The sequence below is a fragment of the Apteryx mantelli genome, chromosome 2 (assembly GCF_036417845.1).
Source record: "Apteryx mantelli isolate bAptMan1 chromosome 2, bAptMan1.hap1, whole genome shotgun sequence".
In the NCBI taxonomy this organism is placed as follows: domain Eukaryota; kingdom Metazoa; phylum Chordata; class Aves; order Apterygiformes; family Apterygidae; genus Apteryx; species Apteryx mantelli.
The window spans coordinates 67,972,278-67,996,808 of record NC_089979.1 but is presented as its reverse complement, the minus strand read 5'-3'; the positions used below and the strand labels follow the sequence as shown (position 1 = coordinate 67,996,808).

Here is a 24,531-nt window from a genome sequence, read left to right as displayed (position 1 = left end):
GTACCAAGAATGCTCAGCAGCTACACAAAAACATGGACAAAGTATCCTGATGCTTTAAATAAAAAAGGACACTGGCTTCAGAGACTTCTGTAACTTGTGCAGCTGGCAATAGGAAAGTAAGATTTATTTGACTACTTCGAAAAGGAGGTAGGAACACATTTTTTTCATAGGAGTGATACCAGTGTGATCACAGTTCAAGGGTCAATTTGTAGATTTTGTAATCTTGTCACTGCAATGGCATGGAAGTATGTGGGTCCACAACCTGATAATTTGAGAAATTTGCTCTGAGCATCTTTGGATGCAGTAGATGCCTAAAATGCTGAATCTTGCCTTGGGAGACAATCCATTATGATTACACAGAGAAACCAAATATATCAGGAGGTCAATACATAAAAGATAGGAGAATTACTATTAAGTAAAGCAAAGATCATGTGCACACAAATAACAGGACTAGTACATAACTTCACTGAGAATTATGCACAATTGTCAGCACAATTTTAATTTGGAAACCAGTTAGAAATGTGTTATAGATTAGACAAAATGATAGGTGAATTAAATGACTGATTGTTTCCTGAAACCTGCCAAGGACCCACCTCTCCAAGTCAGATTCCAACCACTGAACAGAGCAGAATAAATAAAATGGAACAGGACAACATAGTGAAATGGAACTGAAATTTAATTTCTACCAAGATGAAAGTTGTGCAATTTTACGTAAATGTATATATAAAAAAGATATAACATAAAATATATTTTCAGACAATTATCAAGACACCTCAGTCATAAGGAGAGGGTGTAAAAAGTGAACTAAATGTATATGATAATTAAAATATTTTCTTCAGAAGTGAGATGTAGCTTCAATTAACTCCACATGGTTAAACAGGTCAATAGGAACTGAGGGGAAAAATAGAATATGCTATACTTACAAGAAAATAGGAAGTAAAGAACACTGGGAAGAATACAGGGAGATGCTAAAACAGATAAAGAACGGTATTAGAAATGCAAAGTAAAACTCTGAAGTTTTCATAGTTACAGATGCTAAACATAAATTATTTTTCCAGTGATACAAAATAAGAGAGGAGAATAAAGAAAAAATAAGGAAGTGAAATGTAATGTAAGTTGCAAGTCAATTAAAAATTAGTGGGGAAACCAGCATGCCATAGGAAACCAGAAAAGATTTGTATTGAATATGAAAATATTGAACATAAAATAAATGACAGACTAAAAGGCTGCAATATGGCAAGATTGCTGACTTAACGGTAAAAAAAGAGAAACATACAAATGTGATAGCCTATAATGGGAAATGTATCTTAGTAAGTGAAATACCTTTGAGACTTGCTTCCTTAAAGACTGGCAAGTTCGAAAGTTATCTTGAGTAATATTTGTATTGCTGTAATTTCAAAAGGAGTTGGAAAAAAACTGAAAGCAACAACAACAACAACAACAACAACAAAACAGCCTTAAAACCTCTGCAGTTTATTTCTGTTTATAAGACTGCTCTCATAAAGTCATGTTTTAAAAGTTCCCTTCTGATTAAAATCTACTGGGGATCCAAAGCAATATCCAGGAGAGCCATACTGGATACTGTAGAGAATTTTAATCTTCTTCCAAGTGTTCACTCATTGCTTGCCATATATTTTACAAATATTTTGTAGTTTCATACCATTACAAAACATGCATCAGAAGTCTCTCTGTTGTGAATACTTACATCTAATGGAAACTTCAGGTTTTTTAAAAAATAACACAACCAACCTGGTTTTGCTCAGCATCAAAGCTGTATACATAGAATGATTCTTAGTCATATAAATTGGGAAATACATTGAAAACTTGAAAAGTGAAAATTTTCTATGTAAAACTAGTTTATTTTTGTAAGATGCTAAAACTTGAAAGACTCTGATGCTAAAAAAGTAGGTCTTAGTACTCATTTCTGATTTTCTACCTAGTAACAACTAAGATTTCAGGGCTTTTGTATGACAAGAATGGTAAATGTTCTCCATCATTGGGAGTTTGATTTACACAGTTATATGAAACTCTGCTTCTCTGTTTGATTTCAGAGAGTGTTGCCATGTCACTATAAGGTCACTAGTGAACTCTGAGACCAGGATCTCATTGATACATTCTATTCTTTATTATTTATACACTAACACAGTGGTGATTTTTATGGACCCAAACATTGTCCATTTTTAATTACTGCAGTAGATAAATTTTCAAATACAGGTACATCGCAGATGATACTACACCATCAAGTATTCTTGCCTACAACTCAGTTAAAATACTATTGAGATCTCCGAGGAATCCATCTTCAAGGTATTGTTTCAAATCATTATAATCAACAAAATAAAATTCTGCAATGAGACCATCTTACTAATGTTTTCGTTATTTTTTTTAAACAAAATAATAGGTATGGTTATTGAATTTATTTCTAAAAGAATCCTCATGGTGTTTTGTTCAAGAAAGGGGAAAAAAAAAAAAAAAAAAAAGAGAGAGAGACTTTTTCTCCCTTTTTCTTTTTTTACTTTAAAGTTTTAGACCAGATAGGAGACTAAGAGCAAGAAGCACGATCCGTTGTTGGCTCAAATCAGACCAACACTCTGATTTTCTTATCCAAGTTTACCCCGCTACAGAGGGGTAAAGAGGACACGGTCTGCCACAGGTCTGTCCTTGGGCTAGCGCTTTCCTGCGTGCAGACCAGCGCACTGCTTAGCCGACAAGCTCAGGGAATCAGCCAAGGATCTTCCCGTGAGTCTCACAACAGCTCTGGGGAGACTGCTCTTCCCCTATGATCCAAGCAAGCAGCACATGCCAAATTACTTACTGGTACTTCAGTACCAATCTAGTTTACAGAAAATGAGAATGAAGATTTGTTTTCCTGAACAGCTTGATTTCTTCCTGTATAGTCTACCAGCCTGGGAACAAGTCATCTGTCATGGATATTCATGTCTAACCCAAAAACAGGGCAGCAGGGCTCCTTAACACTTTCCCTTCCTAACGTTTGATGAGCAATCCCTTCCCACGAAGGCTTCCAAAGTTAAGCCAATTGTAGTATAATTGTTTTGTCAACATCGCCCATGTTTTTGCCCCATTTAACTTTCCTCTCCTTTCTCTGTCTCAAGCAAAACAACCAGAATCCTAAACCAAGTTTATGAAGATCATTAAACATAGTTCAATTACACCAGAACATCCAGGAAAAAGTAGCAGTGTTTTCCTACTCTGGACTCAAGATTGGACAGAAATATTAGTTTATGACTTAGCAGCAAGAAATGAGTAATAAACTAATATAATCTAACAAAAAATATGGAGGAAAAAAAAAGGGAGGGGGTAACAAAAGGAACAGGCCAAACTTTTGGGGGTGGTGTGCTGGGTTAGTTTCGAGCTTTACCAATTCCCTCAGTTGGCTCATCAGGCTGCCTGACCAAAAAGGGCAGTAAAAATGTGCAAGAAGGGGCAGTCGAAAGATAGGGCAGAGTAACTGAGAATAACTTGAAAAGAGATTTTAAAGGGAACAGTAACACATTTTTCTCAAGTTTAAAAAATATACTGACTGGCAGACAACAATTACAGAAAAGAGTAGGTATTTCCTTATGCAAACTGTTTAATTATGAGTTTGAGTCCCCAGTTTTGCAAAATAAACTTCAGTGCTACTGATCTATCTGCACAGAAAAATGGCAGAATTGAGACTATGAGAAAATATGTATTATTGTAATGCTGCATACTCTTTCATGCTCTACAATTTAAAACATTAAACACCTGCTGTAAATCTATCTTCTGATTTTTCAGTTACACAGCTACAAAAACCATTAAGATTATGAGCTACTTTTGCAGGCATAAGGTGCCTTGAAGTTTAGAATGAACCTGTGCACTACTTCATTTACACTGTAGAAAACAGTCTGCAATTTAAGCTTTTCAAACTTTCCAAAATGGAAAAAATCATGAGAAAAGAGTTGCAAAGAACTGGAAGGGAAATACAGCATGCTCTGTTGCTGCCATCGGTTTGTAGTTTATCACTGCTTACCTAGAAAGCAAAGACATGGGAAAAGCTGTCATAAAAAAGAAAACTGCAGGAGAAAAGGACAGGATGTCCCGCTGAGACATGAGTGAGATTATGAGGTGGGAGGTAAAGCCATGCATCCTCTGAGACTGCAACAATTTGCAATGCACAAGCAGGGACAGTCAGAGAAAAGTGACTGCTCATCCCCTCCTCTTCACAATCAGCCATTTCACTGTCTGCTAGGTCCAGGACTGTCCGTGCAGCATGAGTTTTGACTGTAATGAATTCCAGAGTAAATTGTATAGGATAGGAAAGGAGAGTAATGCTCAAGCTGGGGCTTCACAGCTCAGACTCTCAAAATGATCCAGTAAGCCCAGCTGAATTTTAGACAAAAGGTGGAAGGTCCTGAAGTGTTTCCTTTCAAAAGCTTATCCTTAGGAAAATATTTCAAATTATATAAATCATACAATTAGTTCAGAAAAGGCTGTTAGAGAATAGCCAGACATCACTGAGAATTATATTAGCACAATACGTACTCAAAAACTCTATTTTGGTTTGTTTAATTGCTGCCTTTGGGAGCCTTTTGGAGGATACAAAAAACAGTAGAACTGATGCAGCCTCTAAAGCTGTTGGGAAAGTTTTGTTTCTATTTTTCTGAAAAGTAATGGCTACAGTAAATTGTAGTCTTCATGTCAAAACACACCCCTTCTATGTGCCATGATGTGTTGCCCATCATTACCAGCCCATGAAACAGTCATATTTTCAGAGACGCTCACACAGCACCACTCCGGGTGCTCTCTCAGAACTTCTCATTCCAAAGACAAGTCTTTTACTACATGTTACTATGTGTGTACAAGCAAGCAAATATTTTTCCTTGCTTTTAGACTGGCTAAACCTTAAACCAGTTAAAACCTCTTCCCTTCCTTTTCATCTGGCTTATGCACATTCCCTGTAACATATAATCTGCATTCTTATTTGATAAAAAAAGAATATCATGATGATCACTAAATAGGAAGCACTCAAGAGCAGAAGTGGGCAAATAATGGATTTTGGCTCAATGGCTGAACTGCAGAGGCAGCAATAAACCTGAAAAAATTCTTCAACCTTCCATCTTTTGTTTTCAGATTTACTCCTTCTATGTAACATTTTTTAAATTGTTCTGAATTGAAATAAAACAAAAATGCTGCTTCAAAATAAAGTCACTGGGGGTGGGAGGAGACTTTTTTTTAATCCCCTCCCCCCAGTCAAAATACTTAAGAAATCTGACTTGTATTTGCAAATAGGATTCTGTTCTCTCTGCTAAGCTCTGCTTTAACTACAATTTCTGTTGATCAAAAAAGTGTCACCTATAGCCAATCAGGAAAAAATATATTAATAGTATTTATTTACTACAGTTAACATAGTAGTTTTAATTCCTTTGCTGTATGACCCTGAATATGTAATATTCATGTTATTTGTAGCAAAGATAAGTAAGAGACATAATAAAGTTTGCAAACACTAATAAGGCATCTAACTCACCAGATTCTTCTTGAGGAAGGCTAAAATTGAAGTAGAACAAATCCAGCTGTATATCCTACCGGCTTACTTAATTATAACTTTAGGCACATGTGCATTTAGCAAGAAACAATTTTATCTTAAATGCTAAGATTGGAAAGATGCTTCCTGTATGTGGTGAACAGAAACCAATAACCTGACTTTGGGCCTGTGCTATTTCAAGATCCCTCTTCAGCAGGTCTGTCAGTGATTTCACTGTGTTTTAGCAGCTTAAACATTCAGTGTTTCCATGGTCACAAGGCAACTGGAACTACAAACTTCTCACAACTATTTTCCTTCTAAAAGCATTAGAGAAGGAAAATCCCCATCTCAACCTAAGATCCACAGCTCCTTCAGTCAGGACTCCATTGCAAAAAAGGAAGAATTCGTATCACATAAGATCACTAGCAAGCTACTACAGATCATTCTATACCATCATACTACATAACCAGACAAATAATCCATTACCTCTAAGCAAATAAGTGAAGGGGTATGACCAATTCAAAATAACACACAAATACTGCCTTGTGAGGCAATTCTACATTATCATAGGCCTAAGAGGTATCTTTTTATGTTGTGATGCAAACACTTTAAGTGAACTCGACCTGAACTCTGAGAGCAAAACCAGGTTTCCCCAATTTGTAGTCAACACTAGCAAACAAGATTCAACAAATCAAGTATCTCCAGAGACAGGTAAATTATTTGCACTAAAAATCTTTTTCACTGAAAACTTCCCTCATTAAAACTCTTTTTTCCTGCATCCTTGCCTATCTAGCTTCTTATTTTTGATGTTCCAGGAGCATTTACAAACACTGAAGAAATTCTGACTAACTGCACTGCCTAAAATACCTTTTGCTCCACCAAAAGAGCCTCAGAGAGCTTGTCTCCATTTCACAGTTCCTTGTTTTTATCTAAGCACAACACATAACACAAAAGCTAGCAGCCTTTTTACCAGCAGGCAGATTGTTTGACCACAGAGCTACAGGTGTTTCATTATGACTTTAATGGATTCCTCTGCATGTGAGAACGCGTTGATTGAATCAACAAGTAGCATCGGCAGAACACTTTGGGGGAGGCGGATGGATTAGATGACAAAGGTCTCTTCCAGCCCTATTTCCTAGGATCCTGTGATGCATATATGATTGCATTACGTAGGAGTTTGTGCCTATTTGTCCTGACCGAATGGCAGTCGGGACTGCCAACAAGTTGGGAACAATCAGACAAAAAAAAAAAAGAAAAGAAAAAAAAAAGAAAGGTACCAGGACTGAGGAGATCAGATGCAGACTTGCAAACCCTGGACAGTGACGATTGTTTCCTGTCTCTCTCGACCTTACAGATTCTTAGCTAACTGCTGCTTTCAGTCTTGATGAGGTACTCTCTGCCTGTGTCCTTGAATGACCCAGAGGAAAAAAAATCCTCTGCTGTGGACATGCCTGAATATTTGTCTGGAAAGCTACAACCACAACCTGTGCCTTAAAATTTACAGTCTCTTGCTATGTAAGGTTTCTGTAACAATATTCCTGTGCATTGCAGTCTCCAATATGATCACTTTTGCAGTGACCTCTGCAGTGACTGATGTGAAAATTACTTCCATTTAAAAAATGCATTATTTGTAAAATATTTCCAAATCAGGAGCTTGGATTCTGTGACTAGGTACAATAAAGGATAACCCTCCTTATTACAATTTCAAAATAATGATGAGAAAAATAGCCTGTAGTAAGAGAAAGCTTTAAATGATCAGATTAAAACTGACAATTCTCTTTTCTCCAAGGGTAAGGAACGTGAAGAGTTTTCATCAGGGGAAACTGCTAAGTTTCTCCTTGGCTTTAAAACACACCAAAATACTATCCAAATTAAATATGGATACCATAGATCCATATATATGGATAAATTTTGTGCAATACCTTTCAGACTGCCCAGTGTAGTTTATGGCCTACCCTGGGAGCAACTCTCTGAGATGACCTTCTGCAATGGTTGGTGTTAATCTAGAATTTGGCAGGATTGCAGCAACAGAAGTGGAAGCCAGTCCAATCCCTCTGTAATTACTAGCATTTAAGTAGGAACCATAACAAAATCACTTTTCTCTTGATAGGGAGAGATAGAAATACCTGATAAAACAATAGCAATAGAGGACATGAGAGACTCTCACCCCATTTCCCCAAATTCCTTGCATTCTTGCATTTACTGATGACAACACATTTAAATTTTGGGGGGATACTTTTTCCCCTTAAACTTACAGTGGTGCTGTAGCTCCCTGTTTTCCCCAGCACTGCTCACTGTTACTACTTTACTTCTGACTCCTGAAGTTACCTGATCCTCCAAAGCATACTGGGGGCAGGGAGGGGGAGAAATCAGTTTTTCCATAAGACCCAGCCAAAGCAGAGGCAGTTCCCTCTTGAGGGGCTTCAGGTTCCTCCTTTTTTTCCCCTAATTAAAGCAATACTTTGTCAGGGAAATATCCTTGCGAGCCAAACCAGCATTCAGTAGCTGAACAAGAGCTTGCAGAAGGGTCCCTTGCACTGGCTGTGCTTTTGGCCATCTGCCATTTTGCAGCTGCTGGCCTGGGGCTGGCAGGCAGAAGGTGGGCTCTCTGCCGTGCCGACGTGGAAAGGATGTGGCTAGAGCACAGAGACACTCTTCTACAGTGCGACTTGAAGCAAAGGATTACATTGTAGAAAGACAGAAAAGCCCAATGAAGTTTTTCAAGAAAGAAGGGAGGGGGAAAAGGAGTGGAAGCAGGGAGCCCTTAGCTGTATGCCAGCAGAGGCAGCCACAGCTGGTTGTAATTTGGTGAGCAGCCCTGTCCCCACCTAGCCCACTCAGAAAGCGCTTCAGCTCACCCTACTCCAGGCAGCACAGCACTCCCAGCACAAAACGAGTAAGCTACAAAACACACTCCCCTCAGGCAGAAAAAGAAAGAAAAAAGAAAAAGCAGCAGAAAATTTTTGCTAGAAGGTAGGGTATTTCTGTGCAGAGAAGACCCATTCACTGCTTCCTCTGTTGTTAGCATTATGTTTGGTAGGCAACATTTGCAGGATCTGTTACATTAATTTGCAAGCTAGACTATGCTCAGTGTAGATGGTCTTCTGGGAATGTAATGGATAAAAAAAACCTAAAGTTTTTGCTGAGTGTATATGCAGTTGAGCATATTTAGAAAGACTTACAAGGTGGCAAAGTCTGAACAGATTTTAATGTGATAGCAAAAGGCATCTCTGTCATAAAGGCCAGATCATTTGGCAAAGGGTTATATAGGTACCATATGATCACTCTCTTTCCTCCAACAGCTAATATATTCAGAAAGCAAACTGTTGAGCAATGTATGATACCCTTAGGTTATGAGGTTTCCTGAGTTCCCATACATTATTTCATATAATTCCCTCTGATATCAGCCCAGTAGTCACCACAAAACTTTCTGCTACTGACTTCTTCCTTTACGGTTCAAATTTATTCTTCTGGATGAAAAAAGTAATATGTTTAAGTTTGCTTTATAGGTGAATAGTCTGAGGCTTTTGGCCCGCCTTTTCCCAAAAGGCTAGAACTCAAGCCAATAAAGTTTCATCACTATCCCAAAGCTTAAATACTGCAAGTAAGATGTCAAAAAAGAGAAAAGAAAGGGGAAAAAAAAAACTTCCTGGTAAATTTTCAGTGAAAATTATATCCATTAAAGACTGCTGCCCACTTTAGTGTGTGTAAAGATATATACACACTAAAAATTCTATGTATTCCATGTAAAGCTTTTTTTTTTTTTTTTTGCTTTTTTGTTTTTAATTTTTCCTGGCAAGGATGTTACTTTTTCTATCATATTAAGAAAGAGGTTATTTTGCCCTATTATTTCTCATCTGTTTAGCAGAGCTGCATTTATGATTCAGCAGAATCAATTATTGTTTAGTTCAATTTTTGTAATTTTTTGCCAGTGCAACTGATTCTTTTACTATGTGGATTTTGGTATTGAACTCTGTTAAAACAGTTTAATGTGTGCTGATCTAATTTACATCTATAACCTATATTTCCTAATTCTCTCTTGGCAAAGACTCACTTCTTGGCTCGTATTTAATGTGACCACATTAAGACTTATTTTCTCTTACAAAATATGACAAAGTACATATTCAGTATTACTATAAAGTAGGAAAAGTGAAACAAAATTTGGGGTAAACAGTCAGAAGCACATACACATTTCTCTGCACATCTGTGTTTATCCCAAGCTTGATAGATTGTGAAGGTTGACAATTCAAAGCAAATAGTCATGTCTCCATTGTCAGTTCTAATCGCTAAAGTTTCATTTTTGGGGGGGGTGGGCATTTAAGAGTAGTCCATAAACACCAACAGGAGATTTGGAGGAAAAAGGCCAGTGCAACTTGGCATGTACTAGCCAGCCTTTACCATATAAGATGTGGTACTAAAAGCATCGATGTCATGGCAGTCCTAACCACTATAGCAGCGGCAAATAGATGGACTATAACCTGTTACACTTGTAATGACTGGCATGTAACTAATGGGACAGAATCATGCATATTGCAAGCAAACTTATTTGGTCAACCAGATTGTTTGTTTATTGAACTCCTTTAGTTTATACAAACATACAACATTTTGAGAGAGAGATATCAACAAAGAAAAGAGATCCCCTCTAAATTTTAAAAGATTTGACTTTTACCTGTTAATGTTTCACAATTTAAAATATTTAATGATAGTTTTAACAAAAAAGGAACACAAAGAGGAAAAAAAACCCCCAAACCAACCACAAATACCGATGTCCTAGAGAAATCTAAGTATTTTAAACACTGAACTATTGCTGCCAAGATCAAACAAATAAAGTAAGAAATATTCTTTTTATAGGACTTTATGCTAAAATTAAGTGGCAAAAAAGGGGGCTGCAGAGCAGCAATCATCAGGGGAAGCCCAGTTATCTTCTGCTGAAGAAACTATGTAGATCTTGGAGAACGAGCTTCCAAACTGCCAGCTAATATTTTACTGAATTTTTACTCACTGAAACCTGTGGCACTCTTATCCAGTGTCCCAAGCCAGTCTTACACATTCTTATGGTTTAAATCCTTTCAGGTAAGCTAGAAATGAAGAGTAACATTTCCTGCAGCTTTAATTTCTATCATGCTACCGTTACCTGAATTTTTTCACCTCACAGCAAATGAAGAACTGCATTACAAGTGAGAAAAAGAACACTGAAACCTAAGAAATCTATTACTATTGAAAAACAAAACTTTATTAAAAGTATTGTATTGAAAAACTAAAATAAAAAGACAGAAATAGTAAAGGTAAAATACAGAGTTATAAAATGTACAAATCTGAAGTAAGTGTTGAGATATCAAAAAAGGGCTTTTTTCTTTTTTTAGTGTAGCAGTAGTATAGGACAGTGTGCTAGTACCTGCTTCAGCTGTAAAAAAGTAAATGGAGACCCCCTCCTCCCCCCAAGAAAACACACCCCTAAAAGACATCTGCATTTCTTCAGAAGTAAAATGCAATTTTTATTAAGAAAGCTTTATTAAATAAAGCTTTGAAGATATATTAGCTCTTTCATGGAAAGATTAGAGTATGGTAAACTAGCCAAATGATTATAAAGCAATTAAGTACTAGAATTACACCAACTTCAATTTACTTATAAGAAACAGAAATACCTGCCAGTGACTTTAATGTATGCTCATATTGGAAAAGGGTAAAAAAGCCTGTAAGAAAGAACATATACATATAGCACCACAGCATAGGATGAGCTATGTGACAGTGAAAAAGCACTATGTCCTTGACTTTTGCTTAGTCTAAGCCAGAAATCCAAATCCCAGAAACGCTACCATTAACTGCCCATTATTGCAGGTTACTGGAAGAAGCTTATGAAAGTACTAATTGTATGGTCTGTAATGGAAAGAAAACATTGAAGCCTATCTCCCAGCTGGAACAATCTATACTGTGTACCTCAGCTAGCTCCAGAAGTCATATCAGGTGTGCCATGAGAAAGCACAGCTGAGATGCAGGAGAAGAAAAGGCAAACAGGGAAAGATGGATTTGGTGTGTGTTGCAAACATATGTGACCAGTATCATCTAATCAGACTGAGTGGGCCATACTTTCTAAAGACAGCATCTAGAAACATATTAGGGCTGATAATCTCCACAGTGATCTTTTAAAATACGATAGGCAAAACATTTCAAATTTATAACTCATTCAGGAACAGCACATACTTTGATTTACAGAAGCTGATGAAAATGCGACACAGTCATAAACGGAAGGAGCCCAAGTCACGCTTGATAGCGCTATGGACAAACCTTACCTGGGGCAGTTCAAAGGTTGTCAGCAAACACAGTCCACTTCAGAGACCTCCCTTCATAAAAGGGGCCATAATTTAAGTGTTTAGAAGAACTCAAAGAGTACAAAAGAAGAAGGCAGGACAGTGAACACAGCACAGTTCTGCACTGAGACAATGAAATGTTGTGCCTTTCTGGTCTCAGCTAAAACAAATGAACAAACAAACAAACAAAAACCCAGAAAATCTAGCAATCTCACTGAAGAGAAAAAGGAAGAAACGCATTTTCTTCCCATTGTAGAATATAACACCCAGTTTTATTGATGCAGTAGATGCAAATAGGTTATTAAGCTTCACTGTGAATGTATCAAGTAAAACCATTCAAAGGTGTGACTTGTCTTCAACTCCTTTTTAGCTTCACAAAGATATTAAAAGTTTCTGGGGAAAATGAGGGAGCTTGCAAAATCTAGAAAGTCTCACAGGTGAAAATATCACACCTACATTGGAGAAACAGCAAAACAAACTTAAGAAATCTCTGAAGGCAATCATAGCTGCTGGACCAGACAAACAGGGGAAAAAGAAGCATGCTATGACAGATTGTTAGGGTTAATGAGGCAGGTGGTTATAAGTATAAATGGGGTAGGCAGATGCAAAAAGTTAAATAATTCATTTCCACCTGTAAACATGCTTGAACCACTGCTGTTACTTGTTTGGTAAAATTTTGGCTCCTGCTCCACCCAGTTAAAAAAACAAGAACTCTACAGGTTGCTTGAAATCAAGTAAATGACCTAGTTATAAGGGCAAAAAAGTAGATGGAGTAGATGCTTTTGGCGCTGTCCACATAACAAGATAAGGAACTATTGCCTAGGGGTAATAACCTGTGTGAGTGCGCTTGTGTGTGCTGTGTGTGTGCACCACGTGTATGTGTGTGCGTCACAGAATATATGACTGTTTGAAAAAATATTTGCAGAAACATTACTATTCGTACACTACCAGCTTAAGAGGACACTTCAGGTTCAAAGGTTTGCCTTTGTCCCAATTCTAGTCAGTATTTTTATTAATGACTTGAATAATGGGAGACTACTTAATGAAATCCCTAGATCACACCAAACTGAAAGGACTGCAAGCTTTCAGAAGGGCAGATTCCTAAAGTATATCACTGAATTTGGAAGATGGTTTGAAGAGCAAATTTTTACTCTTATGGAAGAAAAATAAAGCTTACACACAAAAATTCCCTAATAACAGGCTAGGAAAAGGCTAGGGAGCAGTACACAGAAAAGGTTCTGGGGTTATAATGAATTACAAGGTATATACGAGTTAACAACGTGATGTTAAAAAAAAGGGGGGGGGCAGAGACCAACTCTAAGACATATTGGTAAGGAAACCTCACATATGCAGAGCGATAATACATTCTACTAAGTACTTGTGAAGTATCTGCTGAAACAACCCAGCTCTGGGCACCACACCTACAGAGAAATACTTCAGACTTTCCGCAGGAGATCAGCAGCAACAATAAGATTTTAAAATAAGACCTAGGACAAAAGATAGACTAGAGTTTGTTTAGTCTAGAGAAAGAATTACAGAGGCTTGACAGCTTTTTTATAGCACATTAAAGTCAAATATGAATTGTTCTTGGTCACTGGAAGAAAAACTACTAAATGTCATTGACTTAACCTGTATCGATTAAGAGATATTGCAGAGAAAAAAGAAGATGACTTTTCTAATCAAAGCAGTATAAAAGGTCAGTTAGAGGTGGTTTAATCCCCATTATGGAAGTATTTTAAGAACAGGTTATAACCCTTGTCAGGAAAAACACACTTGCTTGATTCGGCCTCAATACAAGGATTGACTAAGCTGATGAAGATCTCCTTTAGCCCAAGTTGCAGCCACAACATCATCCCTGAGGTTTAAAAAATAAATAAATAAAAAAGCTGTTTTCCACATGCCCAGTTTCAGTGCTATCATAATTTGAGAACAGGACAATATTTATGGCTTCAGTGACACATTGTTCTACGTAGCTCTTAAGCTTAAGATGTTAGGTATTTCTAAATGGAGAAAAAGCTTTGAGTAACAGGCTTACTATAAACACATACCATCTTACTACCTTGAAGCCACTGGTAGAAATCCATACCTCTAAAGACAGAGCCAATGGGGCCTTAACTTTCTAAGGCATTTAAACTGACTCTGGGATACATGCCACAGAATTCCCATCTTGTAACAGATATTTATTTGAGGAGCCTTATTGATCATTCAAATTCTCCAGTTTTGTAACAAAGACTGTGAAGCCACATGTCCAACTAGTCAAACGATTCAAACAGTGACTAATACTGAACAGCAAGGTCTGAATATAGTTTTCAAGCTTAACTTGGCTATGTGCTAAGAATCTCTCATCTATCGCTTAAGTAAGAAATTCCCTCTTCTCCCCTCAAAATCAGTCTTCCAAAGCTGAAAGCTAACAAGTAAGGGCAAAAACCTTTCACCTGCTGGTTTCTGCAGTCTCTGTAGGATGGAATGACACATTGAGAAGACGCACTTAGTGAAAATTGAGGGTCTTATTGGTGTCTCCAACTACCTAAGAAGTGGCTGTACAGAAGCAGAACCAGATTCTTAGGAGCAATGGACACAAGTTGCAACCAGTGAAATGCTGATTAGATTTTAGAGGGGAAAAAAAAGTTCATAATGAGAGCAGTCAAACACTGGAATAAGCATCCGCAAGAAGTGTGGAATCTCCATCCTTGGAGACAGTCAACCTTGACCGGACAAGCCCTAAGCAACCTTTAAGGCTCAAGATAAGGTTTCTTATCATCCAATTGGGGGCAAAACAAAAATAGGACCTTAAGAACAAGACTGAATCATGGAAATTTTCTTGACTAAGCAGATACAACCCAGTTTATCCCACTCATTAGACTACCTGCTAAATCATGACAATTAATGCTGTCACAGAGCTGAGCAAAGAACAGGGACATATTTTTCTGATAAGCACTGGCTTTTTAAATGTGTTCAGCTTCTACCTTTTTGTGACCTGCATCTTCATTAATCAGGCAATTCCAAAAAGAAAGTCATATTGATCAATGACCCCAGGCCACATTTTGCTGGATCTGAATTACAAACTTCTGGGCTAAAGCAAAGTTTCAAATCAGTTACTTCCACTCTCATCATCCACAGGGACACAGCTCCAATGAAGAGAGTCCCAGATTGCTAAGGTAAGTCTTCAATAAAAAGACCTGGTATTAGTTTAGTTAAGGTATAAAACAAGCTTTCCACAGCTGTAAAACTCAGTTCAGATATTTTTATGTTCATGGATTACATACTGCCTGTATTTAAAGAAGCTCTAAGCAACACTATTTGCTTCTCTGAAGGAGGTAGCAGATTTGTGTACTGTGTAGGAGTTAAGAGAAGCATCTAAGAGGTCTTTAATTAAGAGACTTCAGAGTTATCCCTGTATGTCTGCTCACTGTAATCAAGGTCCTTGCTCAGTGAAGATACCAGCTCTCCATGTTTTGGGTTTTTTTTAAACCACTCTCCACCACTTTTCCAGATGTTTTTAGCTCAGACCCAAAGAAGTTTTCTAAATAGACATCTAGGAAATGCTCCTTAGAGCAATATTGACAGCCTAAAGATCCTCCTCCTCTGCCCATTGCTTGCTTGTTTCAACTCCTGCTCGATCCCTTTAAGTGGGCTTGTATAAATTGAAGCATATGGCACAGGGACAGGAATCATCAGCCAAAACTATAGATGGTAAGAGGGACAGATAGAAGGAGAAAAGACATTGTGCAAACAGGCTTAGGAAGCACTTCTACTTAATGTTTAACCACAGTACTAAATTGGGGGGGCTTTAGTTGGATTGGGCTAGGTTGCCTAACAGAAATCTGTGGCTGTATTTCTTCCTCCCCTCAAGGAAGCAGTATGGGCTGAATATTTTGAAGGAGCTTCATTCAGACAAAATTAAATTGGGGAAGACACTCTAGCAATTCATGGGGAAAATGACCTAAATACTTTCTAGAGACAAAAATAATCCATTCTTTTTGCCAGGACCTTCCCCACCTTTGGAAGGGATCAATAGAGGGAAGTTGAGGATATTTCTGAAACTAACTACCAATAACTTGAACATTTTCCTTACTTTTACAGAATTTCATAACCTACATGATGCAAGGAAAAATACAGTGTGTTTGTGAGGCCTTCTGTCTCAAAATCTATTCACATTGGGTTGTCCCTTGCCTCAAGCTCCTACAGAAATCATGCAGGCTACAGTCTGGGCTTGGCACACGTAAAATTCAAAGATGTTTCTGTTGATATGTTACTACATAGACAATTGCAAGAGTATAAACGGGAAGAAAAAAGACATACCCCAAAACAATCAACACCCCTTCTTTGTCAAAAAAATGAAATGCTCCATAATTCTCTTGTATTATTAAGCTTCTTATGCCAACTCAACTTTCCCTTTTACAGGGGAGAGAAAGTCCACAGATTATGCTGTAAAGATTTAGCAAGGAATCCTCTAAGCCCACCTCTATTCTCTTCCTTTTCCTGAGCTGAAAAGGACACTAAAGGTAGAAATCGCTAATAGCAGAAGAAAGCCCTTAAATGGGATGACCTCAACAGAAGCTTTAAATCTCTTGCTTACACAGTTTTTCATTGCCAGCATACTCAGACATTGCGGGAAGCAGAATATTCTTCATGGAACTTGGTGGGAAGAGCAAAGGTTGCCAGAAGGAGATGTTTGGAGGGCACGCTATCAGGGCTAGACTATGTGTATAAGGCTGAAACATAAGCTGTTTTTCTGCAAACAAGCTCTTTTAATAAGAATCCAATTTATTTATTTATTTATTTAGAAGCAGATGGCAGCCTCTCAAGATGTTATGCAGAAACATGACACACAATACAAGTATTTTCATCTGAGCATATTTTTTTCTAATCAACTTCCTGCTATTCAGCATTAAATGACAAACAAAAATTTAGTCTCCAGAGTCTGGTAATACCCTAGTCTAACTCAGTGCTCTACCCTGAGTCCAATGGTTTTAAGTGATGAAATGTAATGACTGGTAATACACTGGAGAGCAGAGCAGACTACCTCATAGTGTCTTCTGACTAAGATGTTCTAAGGGAGGGAGGGAGGGAGAGAGAGAGATTCCAGTTTTGGGGGGAGGAAAACACACCCTCCATGTTTATGAGCACATTTGATGGACAAACGCCATAACCTAAGGTTAGTCAAAAGTGCCTAATGCAACTTTTTGAATTTATACAAGGGAAAATAAGAGGCAAGAAATCCAAATTATGTTGGATTAAGACATATCATAAAGTATGTTAGTAACAGTCCCATGTAATCGCTGTATTACATGATTCTGTATGACACTGCCGATAGCTTTCACATTGTGTTTTCATGCAATTCATCCTGAATCATGTACTTTAATCTCCATTTACTGTAAAGTATAAGCAGCCACTACCAAGACTTCTGGAAGAATATCATATTAAAGAATGTTAGCACTACAGACAGGCAAAACATAATTTAAAAGGAAGTCAAATACTACGAAAAAACCTCCCTTCTCTTGATCCCTCACACTTTACATCTCATTTCCAAGACTGCTGCATACCAGCTTTAATAGATATTACATAATTTCCTTTTAATAGGCAAGAGTCATATATATCCAAATGTGTTGATACAGGTTAATTCACCACACAATAGTACAATGCAGTACACCAACAGTCATCCTCTCATTATAGCCACATACAACACATAATTAAAAATGTAAGGAACTCCCACACAAACTGGAGTGGTTTTAGCATTTTCTACATGAAGAATCTGCATAGTTACAATATTTTTCCAATAATTTAACAATTTACCATTTTTGTTTTTAAACAATAGCATGCTAAAAGAATGTTAATGCAAACTCAAGGAATTTGTATATGATGCACTATACCAGGGTGGTCTAACTTCAGCAGCCATGACATTCACATCCAGCTTTTATAGTCCCTTTCCCCTTCCTTCCAGCATTTCCAGTTTCTTTTCAGTGCCCTCTCCCCCTCCCCAACAGACAGCTTCCTTCCATGGCCTGCACAAGTAGGTCCTTCCCCCTCCTCTCCCTCTCTTTGCCTTCCATTTCTTCTATGAGCAACAGCTGCTCCTGCACACACCACTCTGAGACTGCTAAATATTGTTTAAGGAGCGATGGGCCTGGGAGGGTTGCTGCTGTCAGGTGAGGCAGCAGCAAGAGTTGTTGCAGCAAGAGTATGGCAACTGCTGCTGCTAGTGCAGGCTTCCCTCCCAGAAGCAGGAGCAGCAAGCCTGGATCCCTGGGAGGCCAGGGAAGAAAAGGATTTCAGGTACTTGGATCGCTGCTCATACTTGCTGCTCAAAATAATTCTCAGTCTCCTTTTGAAAAGGGCAGCAGGCTGCAAAGATGGGTCCTCGGCCCATGAACTGTTTGTTGAGATCAACTACTTTATACAATTAAAATTGTTAAAAATGTTAAATGGTAAATGTTAAAAATAAATATGCATCTCTTCTGACACACTAACCGCATCTCAAGGAGACTTGTACCATAAGTCCTTATGGTTAAGAACAAAAATTTACAGAGTCACAGTTGCATTAATAAGAAGTTTCAGCATCTTCTTTCTCTTTCTGTATTTTAAAGGTAACTTGTGCAGGTAAACAAATTTTCCTGTGAATTCTTCAGTCCTTACAAAGGATATACTCCCACTTTTATACCTAAGAGCTGTGCTTGAACATGGTTAAGAATAAAACCCCCAAACTTACATTTCCTTTAAACTTCAGTTTCTCATTTTGAAAAGCATCCGAGGTCTTTATTATTCAGATGATTTTGCCTAATTGACCCATGTGCCTTTGAGAAGACTATCGTGAATCATTACTTTCCCTTCTCTGCTACATCCAGTAAAAGTCTTAACTGGTAAGCAAATAACATTTAAGTTTCAACTTTGCTTGGCAACCTCACGTATTTCGTATTTGTATAGTTTTTTGTTTTCAAGTAGATGCCCAGACAATCTCCCAGTGCTACCAGCAAGTATGCTTTTTGTGATCTCTCCTTCCTTTTGGGAATGTATAGTTGAAGATGACTACTTAGATTTTAGGATTCTAGTAGTTCCACATGAAGGAACTATCAAGCTTAAATCTTCCTCCTTAGTCTACATCTCTCTCAATTAACCCTACTGAAAGCCAGCCAACTAGCAGCTTAACACCACAGAAAGCCTAGCAGACTAGCTGGTAAGAAGAGCTGTTCAGACTCTTTGCACCCCTCCTAGTTTCCTTTTCTGAAAAATAAACTGTGAACATGTATTTCATGAGAAACTAAGATAAAAGGAAAATGAAGGGTTTAGGTTCATGCAGTCTTCTCCCTTGAAATTAGTAGTAAAAACAACTTACCTGCTGGGCCAGAGCATCCTACCTTTTCAGAGATGACGAGCCTGTTACTGTTAGGGGAAAGAAATGGTTGGAGCAAGTGAATGGTTACAGCAAACCATATAACTTGGGGCCACATATGAGAACATATTAAAAGAGAAAATGATCACTTCAACTGGAATGATACTGTCCCTTCAGTGCTGTAGTTTTTTCAAGTTTTTTTTCTTGTTGTTGGTTTGTTTTTAAAGGGAATTTACCCTCTCACTTCCTACAACTGAGAAACAGTGAAATGGAGGTAGTCATTTCTCAGCTTTAGTCTCTCAGTTGCTTCCTGATGAGAATGAAAGATACCTGGGAACTTGGTGCCAACTAGGGACCTTACAATTCACCATAGCTAAGAAAAAGTCCTCCTCCACTTCTGAATTATTTCCCCCATTAAGGGAGGTAAATAATACACTCTCTTTTCCATTCCTTCCTCTGACTGGGTCTACTCTAGTTCTCCTCAAAAGCAGCAGCCACTTAAAAGTCACCAGAATGCATATACAGCCATGGATATGCCACAGTGCTTACCCTGTCAATCCTAGATAAAAGTTTCTTTCCATAAATGTAGGTGTACTCTGAACAAAATTTCAACTGCATACTTCCCTTTGTAATTTTTCAGCTTGTTACACCATGCTTTGGAATGTATGAACTCTTTTTAATCCAATCAACTAAATGCCTAAGCATTAGAAAATTCATCATAGCAACAGTACAGTATTTGATTCGTTGACTTGATTAAAACAATCACTTCACAGTGTCTCATTGATGTAAACAAGACTGATTTGAGGTACAACCTTGGACAGACCAATTCTAGGATCCAATAGCAATTTTAGCAAATTTCTGCAAAACCTAAATGTAAAAGAACAACAGCAAACCAATTTACCTACCTAACCTCAGCCCCCACCAAAAGTTCTTGCTTTAAGAGAAGCAATAATACAATTAGAGCAGAATTATAAAGATATCTGAAAATATCTGTAAATACTGGGCACATACCCAGAAACTCACTGACCTATAACAAGATCTATGAAAACAGAACAATGAGTACATAAATATTACTGTACAACCAAAAGAGATCTTTCTTAACTGCTGAGGACTCCCAAGGATGCTGAAATACCTAAGTTTTCATCCAGCGGCCTTACCTAACCTTGTAACAAGGCTGCCAAACTAATTTGTGTGCAGACCTCTCCTCCCTGGAAAGGGAGAGAGCAGGTGAGGTGTGTTAGGAAGCACGCTATCATTCTTACCCGTCTCAGTCAAAGACCAGAAAAGACAGTTAGCACATTAAACTGAACAAAAAACAAGCAAAACTAAAACAGTGCTTGAGAGACAGAAATAAGGAGTCAAACTGTAATTAAAACCTCACAAGAATTGACCTAGTTCAATGGAATTTTCTTTTTGGAATATTTAAATATAAGAAACCTGCCCAAAGAATTATATAAAGTACTCATAGTATGAACATATGCTAACATTTAAATATACAAAAAAATTCAGCAGATAAAGGACTCAAACATTTGAGAATTTGATTATCAAGCTCAGTAAGTTGTCAGAAGATCATAACATAGCTTATCCTTATGCTGACTAAATGTAAATATTAAGAAATGAAACAAATTGCAGCAAAAGTATAGAGATGCTCCTACTAGGTCAAGTATAGACCCATGGAGTGAGTTTTTATAAAGATTTATCCTGAAATTAATTTTGTGCCTTTTAAGTTAAAAAAAAAAGTGTTTCATTTTGTACTAATGAATTATTATATGGAAAATAGTAATAAACTTGTATGAGAAGAGAACCTTACCTATCCTCATCCCTTCATAAAAGTGCTTAGAATAGTTGCCTAGTACTTGAAAAAACTTATTTTGCATAAGATTATCACTATTATCTCCCCTTATCTAAAAATATGGAAGTATATGTCTTATTTGCATTATATTACCCTATTGAGCTTTTAATTTATAATATACAATAGTGCAGTAATAGTTTCTTCAGGTAGGCAATGAACAAACACTACACTTTAATTGCAAAGGATCTAGAGAGATGTATTAATTTCACTGGGGCCATAATCTAAAACAAATATGATATCAGTAACTCAAAAATCATACTTCATACCAGGAAATCAAAACATAAAAACCTGAAAATAAATCCATATTTTATTATCAGAATTCTCTGTCTTTTCAAAAAATAGCTCTAATGATCACAATTTCTATATTTTATTATTGTGTAAAACAAATCTGTGTATTACTGATAAGCATAAAAGATGTAGGTCATGCAGTGCTCCTTAACATCTCATGCATCAATTACAAATCTACTCACATATCTTTTTCAATTAGATGACATTTCAAACTGGACTATACTAACAAAATAATAACAGGGAACCCTTAACTACGGCATGATACAGAGAGAGGAATAATGATTTCTTGAAGAAGACGGCTATGCCAGACTAAAACCTAATACTAGAGCAGAATGGACTTAAGAGCAAAATATCTTGACATACCGTTGTAACAAACTCATTTTCTTCCTTAAGTTTCAAAACAAGTGGAAAAGTAAAGATCGGTTTGGGATACTGATTATTTTGGCTTGTATTACTTTACCAGAAGACTCAAAACTCAGCCTTTAATGTTAGCTGGGTAAATCCAAGTAACAAAGGAAGTCTGACTTCGGAAAGTGCAGAGCATCAGTACTTCCCTGTGAAGTCAATAAATGTAGTACGTATCCAAATTATCAATTCAAAAAAAATCCCAAGCCCACAAAACAAACACACCATTGATTTGTCATCTATCTTTAAAGCACTCATGCTTGAATGACTTTATCCAATGCATTTAAAGCTCGTTAAACGTGTTACTTTTTTTCTTTTATTTTATGGAATCTAAAGAGTTGTCAGCATCTAGCATTCCAGAAAGGCAAATAAAACCTTTGAAACAAACATTTCCTCTAATTCCTATGAGCAAAAACATCAAGAAGAATTAAAACCAAGTTCAGAAAACCCTCATTTGGGAGGGCTTACCCCAGATTAGGTCCAGGATCTTGGCCCACAGTTTGGGCAGCTACTCCATTTACTAAGTTATACTACAGGACCTTTTGAGAAAAACAGTTTTCTTAATTACAAAAAAGATTTTGTATTCATTTTGAGGTTCCCCACCCTCTTTTTTAAGGGGGACTACCACGTATATTTGCTTAGAACATAGCTTAAAAAGCCAGTTCCTAGAAGGACATGAGATAACCAACATGTCTAAATGTCTTTTTTTCCACCCTCGTATTTAAAAAGTTTTTTGCTGCTCCACTCTTTGTGCTCAGAAAGGTCATTTCAAAAGACCAAAGAATCAAAAAACCACACAAACACGCACACAAAACATTTCCCCTGACCTAACCGACTATACAGGAACCAATAAAGCTGACCGAACATGAAGCACTGTCAAATGTACAAAGCAAAGAATCAGGAAACAAACAACAACAAAATAGTTCCACTAGCTTTCAATAACAGTAATCAAAGATATAACTTGTGTTGTGCATAAACTTTAAAATACTTAAAACAGGTTTTCAAGTTAATTACCTACATATGTCCCCAACGTAAAAATAGATAATTCTTAAATAAAAGAATACAGAATAATCTGTCATCTTTCATATTCAGAAATAAAAAAGAAAATCACAAAACACACAGTACATTGTTCAAAATACCCATTTTTGCTGTATTAAGTTTTTCTCCTTGTACTCACGTAAGAAAAAACTTATCTTCAAATTCCTTGGTGAAAGGGTGTTTCCCTGCACTGCCATAAACACGTCTTCACACAATCACTGACTTCAAGAGAAGCTCTAGTTGGATATTCTTACCACATGTTTAAAATTATTTCTAAATTACCTATGTCAATACAATTTTATCTATGGCAAAATGAGAATCAGCTTTACGATTACATCTGGCTTTGACTCATTTCTGTGCTTTTAAAATGTGCCTACTGAATTTGAAACCTGACCAGAAGTCTGAGGGCAGGGCACAATCCAAAAAAATCTGTTTACATTTGAGGGGGTTTTCTTTGAGCTGACTGTACCAAAACCCAAAAGGGACAATGAAAGATAAGTATTCTTTACTTACAACATTTAAATTTTTTGGTTGGATTACCTTTCTCAAAATGATCTCTGTACACAGCTCTCTAAGCATCCATTAAAGGATATCACACATGGATCTAGAGTAGAAAAAAGACAGTGTCCCAGTTCACATCTAGTCCCCTAGAATGTGTTAACAACAAGAAACTGCCTTCAATCTCCAACAGACACTAAGACACTATTCTTTCAATTTCCAGCTTAAAAAATAGTCTTACATCAGACTACTTCAATATGTACTATTTATTTGCTACTCAGTCACACAATGTTAGAAGTTTCTTGTGAGTTTATTTCACAGGCACTCCTTATATCCAGGTGGAAAAAATAACAGTCATCTCTAAACCATAATGTAGTCCAGATTACTACGACATACAAAAACCGAGGTTTGGATTCCAAGGAGCTGCCAACATTGGTGGATCTACAAAGTAGGTACCTCAGTAGGAATCAGACCAGTGCTCCACCTGTGCTCTATTCTAACAGGACAATGAGCAGGATCTCTCAACATTTACACAGTACAAAAGTAATTTCATAAATAATAATTCAGTGAATTGTTCCATAATTAATAATTGTTAATGATGCCGAAAGAGGCATGATAATCCCCGCATTACAATTTTCAGATATCTCACACGAAGTTTCCTCCCTCCTAGAGAAAGAGGACTTGCATTCTTTCCAAAACTATTTTTATACCACTCCTATAAACACAGTTTATTCCTATTTTCCTTAAAAATGCCTACAGTTCTTTTAAATGTTCGTTACCCCTTGGCCTCAAATATATTGTAGTAAATAGTTCTCAGGACTAAGCAGAAACAATATGAAAAGCTATTAACTTTTTATTTTGAATTTAAATTTCTTTTTATGTCCCCTTGTCCTAATTTGCTTAATTCCAGAACAGACATTTCCATATACATCAGCCATTATTTCTTCATGTCTCCAATTTTTCTCCTCTCTAAAATAATCAAGTGCAAGTTTTTCAGTATTCCCTTCATATACTCCCTTCATATATATATATATATATATATTTTTTTTTTTTTTTTAAGTATCCTCTTTGTTCCCGCTGTGTCATCTTTCATCAATGGCTTGTCCTAGATTCTCCAATTATATATACATTAGAAGTCCACTTAGAGATGATCTCTCACATGGAACTAGTGAGAAGAACTCTGAGAAGACAGCTGGCCAGTTTCTCAACTCTCTTTCATTTTATCCCATCTTAAAAATGATAAAGCAATCCAAGTTGAATTTTGAGGGACAACAGTGCTAACACATGGAAAATACTGTGCCAATACATGTTA

At 37.0% G+C, this 24,531-nt stretch overlaps 1 protein-coding gene and 1 long non-coding RNA gene across 2 annotated transcripts in view; both read right to left on the bottom strand.

The window, feature by feature from the left end:
- Nucleotides 1-24,531, bottom strand: part of CDYL (chromodomain Y like) — a 106,771-nt gene that overhangs the window by 23,253 nt on the left and 58,987 nt on the right. The window lies entirely within an intron of this gene.
- LOC106483886 (uncharacterized) lies at nt 940-19,179 on the bottom strand. The gene is made up of 3 exons (XR_001292481.1): nt 19,142-19,179; nt 1,324-1,387; nt 940-968 (listed from the first exon to the last, which is right to left on the bottom strand). It is a non-coding gene; the product is annotated as an uncharacterized lncRNA (long non-coding RNA).